Source organism: Varroa destructor, unplaced genomic scaffold (assembly GCF_002443255.2).
Source record: "Varroa destructor unplaced genomic scaffold, Vdes_3.0 BEIS01000001.1, whole genome shotgun sequence".
NCBI lineage: Eukaryota > Metazoa > Arthropoda > Arachnida > Mesostigmata > Varroidae > Varroa > Varroa destructor.
The window spans coordinates 10897242-10911096 of NW_019211454.1; the positions used below are offsets into that span (position 1 = coordinate 10897242).

Genomic DNA, 13855 nt, shown 5'->3' on the forward strand with positions numbered 1-13855 from the left:
ACGAGTCAATGCGAGCTCCTCCTGGTGGTGTCTGCTTAGCTTTGCTGTCTCGCTTCAATTGTCAACTTGTCGTTGCCGCCGCCGCCGCCGCCGCCATTGTCGACTATAGATGAACCAGCCAGGAACGGCGCAGTAGAGGCGGCAGCCTGTGAGAGTTAGAGAGCCGACCGCCCTCAGTTCGCTACCGGAAAGGGCCGAGATACGATCTGTCTGAGTCTACTGCTGCTGCTGCTTGTGGGTCCTGAAGTCTGCAGCACTGAACGTGTGCTGATGTGTGTATGTTAATATGCCAATACTGTTCCTATTAATTCAACCGCTGCGAAACGGCGCTCTGTAAACGACGACAACGAAACGAGCGCGGCGATAGGACGACAAAGCGACATACAGTAAATCGTTTCCATAGTGTTCTTTTTTGAGGTTTCATACGTTCCGTCGTCGGACGGCGACGACGACGACGACGACGACAGCTCGCTCGTTGTCCTGACGGCGGCAAAAAACAGTGATTCTCGACAAGTATCAGCGATAGGATACTGTCCGGTGCTCGATTGTCTACTGTTTACAGAGGCAGTAGCAGCAGCAGTAGCAGTAACAGAATCAGAAGAAAACGCCTGCTGACAGACTCACTTGTTTTTTGCTTGCCCTTAATTTCATACGTACTATTTCGCCGAGTGCAGCGGATTTAAGCAATCGTGGCAGTCTGTTCGCTCGTGGACGATGAACGAGCAGATAGCGCCTGACGATTTCTGGCTGTAGTTTTCCCATGCCGTTACTGATGTTAGCCGTTATTGTTATGATTTAATGTCCTACGGGAAAAGACGGCGACAACGACGTGCATTGCGTGTAACGACACCTGTATATTCTATCGAGGCCAGTAGAAATCGTACAGAACGTTAAACACCGAGAAAAAAATCAATTAATTCCGAGATTTGCCAGAAGCAATCAGCTACATCGGTAGAAACCAACGCTAACCAGCTTTTGAAGCAGTAGATCAAAAGGCGAACTGATTACGGCAAGCTTCACGCGAGAGCGACAGCCGTAGCGTTGACATCTATAACAGAATTAAAAACACTGAATGAAAATCAAATGGATAGAAGACGACCATCGATTTAGCAATACGTATCGTATAATAACAACAACAACAATAAGAGTAGCATCGACAAACAGCAAAAGTTGGTTGTCAGCAGTCGACATTATCGCTCGACGACAGAGAGCATTTTAGCGGAGATATCTGTCGTTGTCGACGACGCAAAGACACATGTTGCGTGTTTTTCCATTGCTACAGTAAAAAAAAAAACTTGTTTACGTGAAACTAATGTCCTGTTCATCAGCGTCTACGGAATACGACAAAATTCATACATTGCGCTACCATTTGCCCTGGATAGTATGGATGCAGGCGAACTAATCCAGCTTGACTTATGATGGAAAGCCCGGCATCTAATTGACCGTTCTATTTAACGGCCGCCATCGCTAAGGTGACTGTCCCTTTAGCTCTAGTATATTGTTATCGCTGCTATTGTTGTTGTTATTACGTTGAACGTCATATTCCTCTGCTTTGTACTTTGAAGTATATCTAAAAAGTAACGGTCGCTTCGTTGTCCCATGTCACTTGATGCGAAGAAGAAACGAAAAAGCCTACTTTGCCATAGAACTGATACACTTGGCCAATTACATTATCAACGATTCGCAAGAACTGAACAATTTAACAGCTAACTCGGTCGGTACTTACTGTCTTCACAGTATCTGTATGTTGTTGTTGTTGTGCGCGCAATTACCCCCAGTCAAACGAATTTATAATAGATATTAGACAGAGGTATTGTCAGCGTTTAGTAGTCGTCAATTGCCAGAGAAATTTTTCTGCACCTCAGACGTTTGCCTGTTGCTCTGTACGGTGTCTATTCGGATATTTCATTTGCTCTGTGTCCACAAATCCACGCGATCTACTATTGTTATCCGCTTTACTTCTATGCGAACAGCGTCTACAAGGGTACGCATTGAATTGTTCGAAATTAACCACCGTTCAGCGTTACGCGGTCTCACTGCGATGAAAAGGAAGTTTGGCGTACGTCACAGCCTAAGAGCACAGCACGGCAACAACATCGCTAACGAACCGTAATCTATGATAGTAGAAGTTTTGCCTGTAATCTCTCTACTATGATTGGTCCTTTTTTGGCGGATTGAAGAGGGTTAGATGGAGCCGTCCCAGCGCCCCCGTCTACCCCAGATTGTATACATCGGAGATTCATACTAGTTCATTCAGCCATCACTGTGGGCCGCCGCTGCTGCATCATTTACAAGAAAACTTCATATACCTGTTATACAAGAAAGTCTATCAGAAAAAAGAAAGCCGGCCTGCTACGTGTGTTCTACCCGTTTGAATGTGGTAGCCGTTGGATTTGTCGTCGCATCACCACTACAGCCGTCGTCGTCGTCGTGGCCATCAGCATCAATGCCAACTGGCGTCTGTTCTTTGATGATAAAAGTTCTCGCATCCCCGAAGACGGCTTCCTGATGATAAGTAGTGATAATAATAAAAACAGTAATAATCCAACGGAACAGACGGCAGTGTCGTTGTTTTCGTCACCGAATCGTATTTTTAAGTTTCAAGCGCCGACGTTCAGTTCCAAGACTGTTGTTGTTGTTATTGCGGTGGTGGTCGTCGCCGTCGTCGTCGTCGTCGTTGTTGTTGTTGTTGCTGCTGCTGCTGCTGCTGCTGTTGTTGTTGTTGCTGCTGTTGTTGTTGTTGTTGTTGTTGTCTGTGTTGTTCGTAATGTGATTGGTTTTTAGGGCTATATTTAGTTAATGCCGTCTTGCCGTAATTACCGCGGCCTGTTGTGTCTACTGCAATATCCTTGATAGTGTCGAAATTCCCGAGTCGCAGGAAGTATTGCAGCTGCAAGTGAAAGTGTTTTCGAGCATATTGCAAAAGGTTCTCAAGCCTTATGAATTTCGGTACACTCAAGAGCTCAGCTCAATCAAAAAGCGATGCATTGAAAATGCACAACAGGATTAATAAAATCAATGAAAACTTCGCGCGCACTGGCAATGAGAAGTAATAATTATAATCAAAGAGTAAGACAACGAATAGTGAGAACGATAACGCATTATTGATACGCTTCAGCCATCATTATTGTCATCTTCATTGTGTGCGGAATTCGTGTGTTACGAAGTGTTCAATTGTTTCTTCATGGATTTTGTGCCGTTGGTACGATCAAAGCCGCGTGTGGTGGTGACAGGTTGATAATTAACGGAACAACTCCCTCCCCCCCCGCCGCCGCCGCCGCCGCCGCCGCCGCCGCCGCCGCCGCCGCCGCCGCCGCCACCCAAAAATCGCTAGCGGTTTAGCAGACGATTCGAGAAGTTCGGGAGGCCTCCAGATCGTGTACGCTCGGCCTGGAGAGCACCAAAAAGGAACAGGACAACATTGTAGATCAACGACGTTCGACGAAAACAACGATGAGTGTCGGTAAGTATTATCGATCGTTCTGGTTAATTGCTTTCAATCGTGATAAGATTCGTCAGGTCAAGCTGCTATTAAATATCTAAAAGATTTCAGCTTAATAAACAGAAACACTGTTAACATCGGTAAGCGCGAATCAAAGTAAACAGGGCAGATGCGATGGCATCGAAATTCTGCTATAATTCTGCGAAATTCAGTTATAAAAGACAGAAGACTCTACCTTTAAAGGAACGAGTCATTCCAGTCTTTAACGATAGGATAAGTGTCATAAGGTAAAAAATGCTCTTCGTTTCGGTTGTCGGAATATTTTTGTATCAATTTTGTTCTTGCGACCCTATAACGGTCTGACTTCGTATTGACAAGATATTCTGGTTGTTCCGTCGGGTTTCTTTTTTGTTTGTTATCATATCAGTACTTTGCCATACGGCTGTTGAGGCATTGCTTTTAGAGAAATTGGAAAATCTCTATTATACCCCTATTATATATGTTCTTAATAGTTCAATTGCTTTTTCAAAGAATGGACACATATGAATTAATATATAATCAAATCACTTTCAACCCTCCGCTACAGCAAACGGAATATCATTCCGTTCTGCGTGGGTGCATGCTTTTCACAAGGCTGATTTCTTAAGCCAGTTTTCCATAGATCATGTGTGGACATCAAACATGCGCCTAAGAGATCTCTGCAAACGTTATCTTTCGGGGTGTCTAACTAGTGTGCAACGTGTCACAAGTGCGCTAACGTGGAAGACACTCCTGAAACGTCAAGCAACATGGTGAAACATGTGAAGAGTAAGAGAATAACCTAAGGCCAATAAAGGCTATCAAAAATACAAAGATTGTGGTCGTGACCTGAGGTATCAGATACCTGGAAGCGCGCATAGCTCTTCCCTTTGAGCTCCAAGAGCTCTTCCCCAAGAGCCTTCTTTGAACACGCAAATGTCCAAAGAAGGCTCTGGAGCGGGAAATGTCAAAACATCCTCCAGGCATTTGAGCTTTATTTGACGGCTTTACTGAGCCTGTTTCAAATAACGTAGTTTTTCGCTTCGTATGTATGTATGTATGTATGTTTATTAAACAGATTCCCCTGGCTATTCATTTAGTCAACTGCGAACGTCTACTGCCATGGCTCTTCTGTAATAGTCAGTACCCTCCTGTATAGCACGCCCTCTGCCCATCCGATTATCGTATTATCGGGCTGCGCCAATGATTTACAGTCGAACGATGACTCGGCCGATCACAATGCAATCCCTAAATCATACTGCTACGCGATATCATCGTAATATTATGTTACCGATGGACTCGGTCAGTGACTGAGCAGATAAATGGCCTAGGCTTACTACCGCTGGCTGCAGGCAGAAGACATCGTTGTCACCTACATTTCCTGCCGTACGTCATAGATCTGTGTGTCATCTATCAGCCGAGGCTGAGATTGCCAGAAGTAAGGCATCAGCAGGGGTGCTTGTGATCGACGATTGCTTAGCCTTCTCACTGTCCTCACTCAGATCGTTTCCCTACCTGAATGTGGCTGTTGTTGGTGGCCGGTGCCGGGGCCGGTGCCACCACAAGACAGAGTCGTCCGGCCATCGTAATAACTGCGACAGAGTACTGAACCTATTCACTTGGTGCTTATCGGTCACGTTTCGCTGTGTGCGACTATGTGAGCGTGTGCGCACTCTCTCGTAGGTTTTTCTCTTGCCTCATTGTATTCAAATGGGCAATCGACCGAGACGAAGAAGCAAAATTCCAGCCGTTCCTTCCAAAGAAATTCCAGAAAGTTTTCCAGATACGTGTCGCTTTGGTCGTCCATAGTTTTAGCATTTGCTGCTTCCGGCTGGCGCTGTCATGTTTGGTTGTTTGCTCGGCTACGGCCAGTGGTCAATACTGTGACAACGTTAGCATGTTATTTAGTAGACGTACTGTTGCCTGTATGTAAGCAGCGTACGAAAACAGCTGTAATGGTCCCAACCTTGTTGCGCTGCCAACGCCGGACATCGCAGGACCGCCACTAAAGCATCCCCTTTCTACCTTCATCGTCTCTAGCTGAACAGTTTTACATCCAGTACTGCCATTAAACAGTATTTCAGGACGACGACAACAACAACAACGATGACGATGACGCTGACTGCTACTTGATATAGTTTTTGGCGGCGGCGGCGGCGGCGGCGGCCAGCTGCTACTGTAGCCTTGTTTCATTGGCACCCAGCCGTAGTTGTTGTTGTTGTTGGCGATTCGCTGTGGATATATACACACACATACATTTGTGAGAGGTGCGTGCACAGCTTCTGGAATTTGCTACTGGCCACAGCGGGGCCGTATTGGTCAGACAGGGCTTGAGCGTTAGAGCAAGATCGGTCACCAAAAACACAGGCAACAGCAGTATCTTGTGAACATCCCAGACCGGTCAGCTCGGCGTCTTTGCGAATAATCGACCCATTCACTAATACAATATCAGTGTATGGAAGGGAAAGGAGAGAGGATGCTGTACAAGCTCAACGATGATGTCTGTGCCAGCTAACCGGACGAGCTGCTATTACGCTTAATACTATCATCAGCTTCCTCTTTTCTCGAACAGATCGCAGGGTGCTACAGTAAAAAAGAAAAAGTCGAACATCACTCTACGTGGTGCTATACGTACAATTAGTTGTCCGTCTGATACAAACAACGAAGTCGTTTGGAGCTAATGCAGTAAAGGGCTGTGTTTTCTTCTACTACACACTGTCTCTATCCTTGAATAAGTATATAGATTGGGAATGGTGTGGTGACATTGTACATCAGAGAAACAAAGGAGAACTGTAGACTATACTTTGAAAACGATAGTTGGCGAAGGGAGAGCGTTCCGTTTTCCTAATTCTTGTTGCTTCAGATTCAGCTTATCTAGCAATGCGATGGAAACAGGCATGCGTTGTGGGTATGCATTCATAGCAACGGGAAAGTGCCTATTGTGGCCAAAGGCAAACAAGATAGAGAGGTGGCCGATGACGAGGACGGGGAGCGGGCTCGGAATTGTACGCCATCGACAGTTAGACCTATGAAAGCGTGTCTGTCCAGCGCGAAAAAGTCGATACCCAGTTGTCACGAAAGAAATAACACAGTGACGGTACGCAGCGGTCCGACAGTTTGTAGCTCAGTGGATAAGAAAGCGACTTCGAACAGCCTAATAATAAAATCTATTTACAAAACACTGCCATTGTGGAGGACAGAGGTAGCGACTTTGCGCCCAAGAATGGCATATTATCGATTTCCTGCTCGTGTTATCGCTCGAACGTATACACTAAGTGACACGTCGCGTGTGGGTGATTCTACTGCTGGTGTTTCTCCCGCTGTTGCGGCAGCAGCCGCTACTGTTATTGCTAATGTCGTGATTCCTGTGCGGTGACGCCGCTCTTGAGGCATGGTATGGAATGAAAGGGAAGGTTCTAGGTAGGCTCACTCGTTTATAGGCTGCATTAATGCTAGAAGACAGATTGAAGATGATACAGACACAGTTTCTCGATATTGCAACGATACTCTTTCTTGGCGGAAATGACAACGACAGGCAAATAGACAGAAATAGTTAGAAAAAGCCTGATATTAACCAGCAGAATACGCCAGATTACCTTACCTACATTCAGTCTATTGTACCCACTACTGTATATTCCAATATAGGAGTATTTTATTCTACTAACTCAAAGAACGAAATAATTAGGACTAATTCTCTGATTCTGCTAAATTCGCTATATATTGATGTGTGCTATTTTCGCACCCCCTTAACAGGAGCCACCCCTTCGACAGCTGGCTAATTTGTTCGGGTGAACGCAAGCCGTTTCGCTGTTGGCCGTATGCCCATCGCCCGGATCTCGACAACCGTGTCGACCGTTTATGGCGTATCCGTTGGCGTTAACTCTTTTGTATCTTTTGCTATTTTAAAATAGATCCTCTTGTATGCCGATGTATCTCTTTTCGTTCAGTCCTCGTTGTGTGTATGGAGTTATTACGGGATGACTGTAGGCAACATTGCATCGCTTCAAGCACTTCGAACAATCAGCAAACGGAAATGACAGAACGAATACCTCTCTCTGCTGCTCGCCTTCCTATTGCCCTTGGCCATTAACCAGCGCGGCCGCCGCCGCCGCCGCCGCCGCCACTACTATGAGGCTCAATTTAGTTTGAACAATATAGCTTCAAAGTATCCGCTAGGGTTTTTTCTACTAGGCCGACTTTGTTGTTCTGGCCGTTTTTGCGTTTTAGATGCCACCCTTATGCTAAGGCCTGTCACGACTAATGTACAGCAGTGACAAAACCCAGCGAGGCATTGTACGTAATAGTTAGCTGGGGTGTCGATCACAATCGCGGCAATCTCTTCCATTTTATTAAATAAAAAAATGAAAATGAAAACGAAAATATTTTTGTTGCCCGCCTTTTTTTACCGTACCCAAGTTTTTCCTGAATTATAAAAATAGCAACCACAAATGGCAAGATAATAGTTGTCCCACGAAAATTTAGTAAATAACTATTAGTGCTAGGTGCTAATTGTACCAGGCAAACGTATTTGCAGAAAAGACGACCTGTTTGTTTCCAGGTGACAAAATATGTTCCATCAATTTACGCTAAATAGCCACGCTATTCACATTGTTTTTGCCCCCGTTGCTATTGCGTCATAACTTGACAAGCCTCTTATCCGTACTAAAGATCTTGCCGCATAAGACTTGTTCTAATACGCATGCAATGCGTATGCTGTTTGAACATCCGTACGTCCCTAGCTGTCATTCGTGTACGCCACTCTGTCCCCTATGCTGCGATAATAAAGTGCTCTGCTAGTGGCACCAGACTTCGATTTAGGAATAATAACAGATAGAGAAACTATGAAACGGCTATGTGTTTCTCATCCAGCATGAAATGAACTCTGCCTGTCCATGTCGAACCCAGGCTACAACGTGTCCCTAAGGTTAGCAGGCAAATACGCTACCCACTAAGCTATCATTCACAAGGCATAACTCCTATTACCTGTCGTATTCTATGCAAGGTTGCGTAAAATCGTTTCAACGCCTATTTGTACATTCATATCCAGCCTTAAACAATAACGCTAAATCGTATCAGGGTGCATAGTAACCCTTTCCTAAGTCGAAGTGGTTTGCTATTTTCTGATATTAGTTAGGCCAATGGCCACGAAGCGGGAATAGGGACTGTCTCATGCCATCCTCAATTCACACGGGCCGCCATGGTGGCTAGACCTGGCGAGCGCAGTACTCATAATGGAGAAGTGTCGATCATTCGAGATGTTAGCGCAAGCAGTTGTTGGTAAAGTATGCAACTGACGTTGATCGATATCTTTGGAAACCGCTATCTGGCAAGCGGAATCGTATAAGTGGCAAGTGTCTGACATGTGGCATATGGAGCGAACAATCAGAGACATATGACAAAAAAATCAGCCACTAAGCGCTTAACTTCTAACTGCCGATGCATTGCAGACGTTGAGAAAGTGAGGTATTGTTCCTCGGACGTCTGTCATAAAATTACGTTAAGATGTTGGGTACATATTCTTTGAGATCGTCATTTTGTACTACTTCGCCGTTGGTGCTACTGTATTTCGGTACCGAATGATTTCTGGATTATTTGAAGGACCTCAATCGAATCTTTGTTATTCAAATTGCCAATTCGATATAGGACATAGGGGTTTGCGATGTGGTCACTCAGTGGTTGTCTTATGGAACTTTTGGTGGAATAAGTTACTTTGCCGATAGTTCGATCTCTTCGTTCGTTGCTTGAGCTTATTTTCTTATATTACTGCCGCTAACCTGTCTGGAGTAGCAATTATTTGCAACGTTTTATATCGTTGCTCTATCCGATTTGTAATATCACAATGCAATCATCCGACATTAGAGACTTTACATTGCATCCAGCACGGTGTTTCGATATCCGCAAGAGGATAACGTGATTTCTGATCGTGTCTCGATCTTTCATGTCTAATAATAGCTCCACATACAACAGCGTAGTTTTAGTGACAGGTACGCAATGACATTGTGATTGCCTTAGTAGTTGGGTAAAGCATTAGGTAATACACAGTAATGACGATGATCAGCTCGGTGCCATATAAACCCAGTAGGTCGACTTTAACTGGTTAGCGTGGACCTGATATACGTTCGTGCTGACCCACAAACGTCAGGCTAGTGCGCTCCTTTATCCTATTACAAACGCTGTTGATATTTTACAGCATTTTGAGAGTTATCTTTCATCGAAAAGTCGATGCCGACCGTTCGAATGCGATGTCTAATCTTCCCGGTGCATGTTAGACAGAGAAAAAAACTAAATTTCCCGCTTATACAGCTTTAGGTTTAAAGAGGCTGCAGGTAGAATGGCTGCAAGAGTGACTCATTGAGATACTGTTGCGGCCCTTGAACGCAACACATTCTCGGTGACCAAATGAGAAAAGCATGCTTCATCATTCATTGCCCTATGCTACATGAAAATGTGTCCCGCACGTCTGCTTCTGCGTATCCATTTCGTTACTATCTGTTTTTACTGTTCAGGTTTAACGGTGAGATCTGTCTCCTGAAGCCAACTACTACTTGTTATTGAGACAGACCCACGTCCTGAGATGGCCGTAACATTCGAATGATAGTGATAGTATATTGTCTGATGCAACATGCGTGCGCGTAACACACGAACCTTCTTTGAAGACGTTGATGCGTCCCCTCTTGCGCTTCGATTTTCGTTCGAGAGTAACGAGGCGCTAGTTCGGAACAACGGGTAATGTCATCGGAAAACCGCGGCGCCGGGCAGATAACTTGCTGCAGCGTCAGGCCAGCTGTAATAATAGGAACTAGCAAGGTAATTGCTGTGAAAAGGAGAAAAAAGCAGCTCTATCATTACCGCTTTTTCTTTTTTTATACAGGCCTTGCATACTCTTTCCTGTCTCACAAATGTCCTAGCCTCTACTTGCTGTCTACTCAGCCACCGAGGCACGACAGGCCAACGGAAGGCCAGAGATTCAAAACAGATGAACGAATCTTCATTCAGATGGTAGGAAAAGGTCAAAGGAGTTAACCGCTATAATATCGGTTGGAGTATGATTGTACTAGTTTCAATGCTGTTATTATGTTAGACGGTTTTCAGCGTAACTGAGCTGATTATAAATAGTTCAGTGGTAACACGCGTGCCGCTCCATGGACACGTGCTTTGTATGGTCACTTGTTGCTTTCTTTGGCGTTTCAATTGGTAGGATGGTATACGGACGCCGTCTGATCAATGATGTTGTTACTTGCCGTAATTATGCATATCGGACGTAAATGTGGGTCCTATGACGTGACACTGTCTACTTGATACGTCAAGTTTTACGCTATCGCAGAAACGAAGTATAGCTGGGCGATAAGCGATATGCAGTTTAAGAGATTCGGTTCTACGGTCAAAAGAGCTTTATGTAGTAGAACATTATTAATCATACGCATGAGTGAAGCACTTGTATAATGTTGGGTAAAGAATCAAAGGCTTTCATGATCAACTTATAAGGTGTTTTGCTGAAGTGCTTTCTTGCATACGAAGTTGGACCCTTATAGTCGTATTTTTATTATTATTATTACTGTTGTCAGACTACGGAGTGGACATATTTTGCGAATGTTCCGGTTTGTAACTACTGCCCCTACTAATATCATATTTATATCTACAGATAACACAGCTTACCGACATGGTACACAATCACCTAAGATGATCGGTGATGGATGGCGGTCTTTTTCTTTGACTGGTTTATAAGAAACGATATAAGTATCTAAGTAAGTCGATTTTGTTATTGTCGTGTTTAACGTACGATCTGTAATATGTGTTTTAATGCTTTTGGATGGAACGGTCTCTTATTAGCAAGGATCATGATCCCAAACTACAGGAAGTTACATTGGCCTGGCATTCGGGCGGACTATTGGAAGGCCGAGCGTATGAAGCTAATATTACCAAACAAGAATAGAGTATGTGTTTCAGTGCAATTGTTTGGGTTAAAGAAACGAACACACTTAGTTACAAACAAATAAAGGAGTTTTTGTCTAAGCGTGTCTTTTCTATATGCGGTTTAATTCGTAGAAATATGGACAACGAGAAAGGACTGCATTCACACATAATGTATGTTGTTAATACCGGGTGCTCCTAAGGGGCGATGGTAACACGAAATTTTACAAAGGCAATTCATCAGGGATGCTGAACACTATGCACAGAATATAGACGGATGCAATAAAATAACGATCAATCAGAAAGCTCGTCTAATAGAGAGTTTTGTATGAATTACCTGTTCTCGTTGTCTTCAAATTATAGTCTATCAGATATTGTAGCAGTGATGAACAGAAGCGTGTCTTGTTCGTTCTGTAAGCATATATTCAAAGGTGCTTGATTTCTTGCCAAACAGATAAATTCTGTATAGATCAATGGGCAACACTACCTCCGCCGCCATTGCCATCAAGAGTTGATCACATAAACGGGGGTGACGACATGTATATCTACGTAGATGCATGCACTTATCCTAGCAGACTGATCAATTCGGTGCTAAATATGGCCTGCACATTAATCGATCTGACCACAGGACTGCTGGCGGTGTCTTCGTGAGTGTAAGTAAAAATAACTATAACTCGAGTTTTTGTGTGTCATTGGCAATTTTCCAAGTGGACGAATGTTGAAGCAGATGCGACAAAACTGTGTTGAAGGTTGAGCCGAATCTAAACAAGCGAAAAGTATCTTGTCTTGAGGACGGCTGCGAACTAGATAACCGCGCTATTATTTGATATTTATACATTGCTTAGGAATACTTACTTACTGTTCAAGTGTCGTGGACATCCTGTACGTTCTGATCCTGAAACACCATATCAATAGGTCATCGTAACTTCCTTAAGCTGCATAGCATTTCGAATGCAAGTTTGGACCAGCTTGTCTAAGTGTATTGTACGTGAAAAAAAATAGTTTAATCAAACTTGGGGCAATCAGTACTAATTACAGGTATTAGATAGCCACTTTAGCGCTTTTGAAAATGCAATATTTATTTATGGTTTGTATCTTGTTATTTAGCAATCCCGTCCTTATAGACCAAACTGGACTACAAACTCGAGCTTTGTGCGTTGTAAAAAGCAAATAAGAACTTAAGTTGTACTTACGGGAATTTATCTATGATACCAATCTTAATTTAACTATGGCAGATGGTGTTTTTACTCTATAGGCTGCGATACGACCGATTAGTTTTGCAAACGAAATCACCAGCAGCTTTAAAGAAGGCAAACGGTTTGCGATCGTTTCCATCGTCTTTTGCCTTGCACAAATTTTACGCTGTGGTCAACAGGGATGCTACTAATGGTATCAATGGGCATTTGCATATCGGCTATATAGATCAAAGTATATATATTTGTTGGGCCAGATGGTTAACTGGCAGCGATCGAACCGCTTGAAGAGTGCAGAGAGTTATCGTTTGAATCCAAGCAGTCTTAGTGGCTATGCTGACGTTGCGGGTGCTATAGTACGTTTGTCTCATTCAAAATTTGCTTAAAAAATTATGTCTTATAATATAAAGAAGGCCCTAATGATCGACTAGCTTCTATCAGATGATATTTTATTAAGGGTTTGGTGTTTGTCTATCTGTTTCCTGGTGACACAGGATTAGGCCACGTGGATGTACATTGGAGGCCAATTGGTTAGGGTAAAATGAATCTTAGCTTGCGTGAACATTGCTCGTTACAACTTGGCTGACCCTATGCATATATTATACCATCTGATGGAAACAGTAATCATTGTAACAACTCGAAAATCACTGAGATTCTATATATTTGAATTATTTACGGCGCGTTCATCGGATCAATACGCAGTTGTCACTCAGCCGTGATGCAAGCGAATAGACGACGAAATTTCTGAACATCTAAGTCGATAGATATTTATTGTTATAGGCTGTTCGATACAACCCCGCAGCGTACTTAAACGCCAAACAAACAAAGCTAGACTTTTTGCTTTACTACTATTAAGGTTTCTTTTTGAACAGTTTGAAGATGCGTATTATCCAAATATAAACGAGTACCAGCAATTTCAAAAAAAATACTCGATGGAATTTTTTTTTCGGACGCGGCGACGAGTTTATGCGCTAGTTAAATGATGGCACAGGTTATTTCTCAGCTCTAGTTCACTCAAGTTCACTGGAACTATCCCTCCCAACAATGTATATATCTATTTTTGAAAGTTGTCCAGAAGACCTATCAAACGAGATTGAAGAGAACGAACGCCAATGAGACGTTTGTCTAACTTCTAATACTTACTGCCGCCATTGCTTGACAGATTTGTATATCTTTTTATGTAGAAATGATTCGTCAGATTAATTTTTTCGGAGTTCAACTATACATCCTTTTTGAAAATTTACTACGTTCTGTGTACTAAACTGAAACGATTTGTTTGGTTACAGTATAT

The 13855-nt window shown here is 43.4% G+C and overlaps 1 protein-coding gene across 6 annotated transcripts in view; it reads left to right on the forward strand.

Moving 5' to 3' along the window:
• Positions 1 to 95: 95 nt before the first annotated feature.
• The window catches only part of LOC111243391 (phosphatidylcholine:ceramide cholinephosphotransferase 2-like), a 49464-nt gene continuing 35704 nt past the window's right edge, over positions 96 to 13855 (forward strand). For 4 of the 6 annotated variants that reach the window (XM_086986507.1, XM_086986440.1, XM_086986558.1 and 1 more), the window contains exon 1: positions 140 to 3463. The gene's annotated coding sequence lies outside the window, so the exon portion shown is untranslated. Of the gene's footprint in view, positions 3464 to 11290; positions 11474 to 13855 lie in introns of those variants that run through there. The other 2 variants (XR_015326335.1, XM_022788881.2) reach the window with 2 other exon arrangements.